Source organism: Crocodylus siamensis, chromosome 1 (genome assembly GCF_052110815.1).
Source record: "Crocodylus siamensis isolate JL-2025a chromosome 1, ASM5211081v1, whole genome shotgun sequence".
NCBI classification, from domain to species: domain Eukaryota; kingdom Metazoa; phylum Chordata; order Crocodylia; family Crocodylidae; genus Crocodylus; species Crocodylus siamensis.
The window spans coordinates 246638088-246641715 of NC_143395.1; positions in this window are offsets into that span (position 1 = coordinate 246638088).

Sequence of the window (3628 nt, forward strand, 5' to 3'; positions counted from 1 at the left end):
GGGCTCTGTGATTACTTCAGCCAACACTTGCAGCACTCTTGGGTGGAGTTCATCCAGTCCTGATTTATATACATCTAATTTCTTTAATTCATCCTACACCAGTCCTATGGAAATCGTGGGAACAGTATCAATCCCACCCTACTCGTTCTGTGCCCTACCTGGTGTGTTGTTGCCCTTGGCCTTGTGAAAGACTGAGGCAAAGTAGTCATTTAGGAGTTCCATTTTTTCCTGAGTGGTAGTGACCACGTATCCTGAGGCATTGAGCAGCGGCCCCACACTGCCATTAGTTTTCCTTTTACTCCCTGTGTAGCTAAAGGACTTCTTGGTGTCTTTGATTCTTGTAGCTAGTTTTAGTTTGGTTTCTGCCTTAGCTTGCCTAATGTGGTTCCTACAAGTATGGGCCATTGTCAAGCTGTTCCATTGTTTGTATGCCTTTTTCTTTTTCTGTAGGAGGGTTGCAACTTCCCTGCATAGCTAAGAGGGTTTTTTTTGATCCTTTTGCTACTTTTTTCTCCGTAAGGGAATGGATTTTCTCTGAGTCTTAAGAATTGTGTCCTTATGGAATGACCATTCTTCTCATACTCCCTTTACCTGTGGTCCTTGGTCTATCAGGGCATTCTCTACTAGTGACCTGAGCTTATTAAAATTTGTGTTTTCGAAGTCTAAGACTTCGAGCTTGGTACCTGTTTTGTCAGCCTTGCGACAGACCGTGAACGTAATGATTTCATGGTCACTATCGCCTAGGCTGCCCTCTATGTTTAAGTTGGTCACCCTTTGGCTAGGACCAGGTCAAGAACTGCATTGCCTCTAGTTGGCCTGTGCACCTACTGCGTCAAAAAAAGCTCTTTAGTCCTGGTCAGGAAGGATTCTGATCAATCCAACAGGCTGAGCACTCCTCCTAGATGTCTGGGTAGTTGAAGTCACCCATGACAACTATGTCCCATACACGTGTGGTCTCCGTTAGTTCACAGATGAACTCTAAATCAAGGTCTTCCCCTCGGTTAGGTGGCCTGTAGTATGCATCTACAGTCAGGTCTCTCTTGCCACGCCTCTCCCATTGTTACTTGTTTAAACATTGTTTCAAAGGGTAGTTTGTGCCTGGTTGGAATTCTTGATACAGAATCTACCTGGTATGTGTGGGACTAACATCTCCTTGCCCCTTCCCTTCAGAACAGTAATCAAGGGGGAAAATAGCTACAGAGAAAGGCAGAGGAGAAAATATACGCACAATTTTAAATAAATAGAAAATAAGATCTATAGCTGACCAAGATTTCTGGCAAGGTTGGATGGCTAAGTTACTGCTAGGCCTTGTTACAATATAAAATATGAAACGCTCTAGTCTGATAACAAATAAATTGATATACTAATAGGTAATAGGTATTAGCATATATTTATATATGTGATGGGAAGGAGAGGAAAACTAGCAGTCTGTAGTTTCCCAAAAAATTAGCAAGTTGAGTGGTTGCACAGACCCAGACTCAGTACTGAGCATTACCTTTATTATCCAACCTGGTAACTATAAAACTAGGCACAAAGTAGTGAAGCTGTGAGTGTGCCACAAACATTAATGAATCACAGTAAGCATCTTGGTTACACTGCTGTATACTATCTGTATCCTAATCTCAGTGTGATGTAAGATATGAGAAAGTAAGTATGAATAAGGCAGAAGAAAAAGGAATAGGGAGATCAGGAGAAATGAGAATAGGGGATCCCTACTTCCCCTCTATCTTTCAAGAAACCAGGAACTGCCAGTCACTGGGCTCCTGTTGCTGTATTTAGTCTGATGTGTGTTTTAAAGATTGAGGTGACCTCTACTCACTTGTCACCACTGGATATTGCAGGTTCAGGATTTTTCATTCCCATGTATGTTCAAACCAGCAAAGCTTCTGGTGGATCTAATTCACACAGTACAACTATGATTTGTAGGTGACCACTCATTATCATACTGCTCCTTGTAAAAACAGAGGTCCTTCCTTAAATCCAGCGAGGGGGTATTACAGGAACATGATGAGAAGCCAGCAGGCTATCCACTCCTGTTCCCCCAAAACCCTGTCCCCTCCAGCCCAGGTATCATCACAGCCATTTAAAGGAGGGAGAAGGACCTTGGCAACCAATGAGACTTATGAAGACTTTTGCATGGGTGCAGACCTAGGGCACAGCCAAAGGGCACCCTTACATGGTGACTGAAGGCATTTTCGTTTTCTTGTTATGGGTCTTTGGAATTCAGCATCATTTGTTGAGGGACAGAGGGAGGAATAGTTTGATACGTTTTAGACAGGAGGCAGGCAACAGTGGCTGGTTCTGCTTGGGATTGCAGCAGGGCAGTAGGAGTATGCAGATGGGGCATGTGGTACTAAAAGGGCATAAAGTATCTGGACGTGAGTGGCATTTGGGAGGGGTGGTCATGATTGGTGGGTGGGTTTACTTGGAGGAGGGTTTGGACAGAGAGGAATCCTTGCCGGGAGCCTTTTTGATAGAGCAGAATATAAATATCATACATAAATAATTTTTTTTTCATCTCAAGTGCAGACAGGGAAGAGAGAGGATCATGTTCTTCACTGGTACCATCTACTCTTAGTAGGACAGGAAGGCTGTGAGCAGTGCATAAAAGGTACCAAGCACAAGGAAAGGAAAGGCAAACTACTGGAGCTGGGAGTCACACATTCACTTTCAAGTGTTGCCAAAAGGTTCACTGGAATCAAGGGACTAAATACATAAATGAAGGTTAAAGGTTACTTTGAGACATGATACACTTTTATCATCATCATATGAACTGGGCTATATGTTAGGGAACAGATGAAAATAAAGTTGCTTCTCTCAAGGTTTTGGTACAACCCTTGGCACTGTATCAAATACAGAAGCAGTGCAGTTCTCAGAAAAATCAGTGGACCACTTGAAAGAAAAAGTCTATTGATTGCACTGGATTGGCCACTGGCCAGAGGAGAAGGAAGGAAAAGTGAAGGCAAAGTTAACTTCCGAGTAGTTGCTCCAAGTTATACAAAGGCATCTCAGAACTGTTTACCTACGGGCAGGCTCGAATCAACATTTCTAGATGCAAGCACCGTTAAGACTATCAGTACACTATGAAAGCGCCTTTTGCCAAATCTCTGGGCATATTTGTAGTTATCTTAATATTATATTGATAGGGATTAAAGTTACCCTTGCTTACAGAGATTATCGAAGCTTGCCAGGGAACAGGTGTTAAGCCTGGATTAGTGAATAGAATTTATTTTTAGACTTATTTTACAAGTAAGCAATTTAAAGCTATGGCTCTTTTCACATTTATCACAAAGTAAACTGAGAACTTCTTCTGAGAAGCGTTTCCCTTCATATTGCTTTTTGAACACAGTGCCATTTTATGTGGTGCTGTGGACAGTTCATTTTTGTCAAGGTAACACCAAGAAGGTCTTTGCTATTAACTTTTTTGCTTGCTAAGTTTCTGCAAAGGAGGGAACCCTTGTATTTCTCACTGTAGATTTCCAATATTTAATATTAAAGAGGCAGGGAAATATAAAGTATTGTTGGTGCTCAAAAAAAACCACTTTCAATAGTTTGTATCCTAACTTGTTAGACTGTCTCCTCAAGTTCTAAGTTTAGAAAAGTAATATCAAGACCACTGAGAGAATAA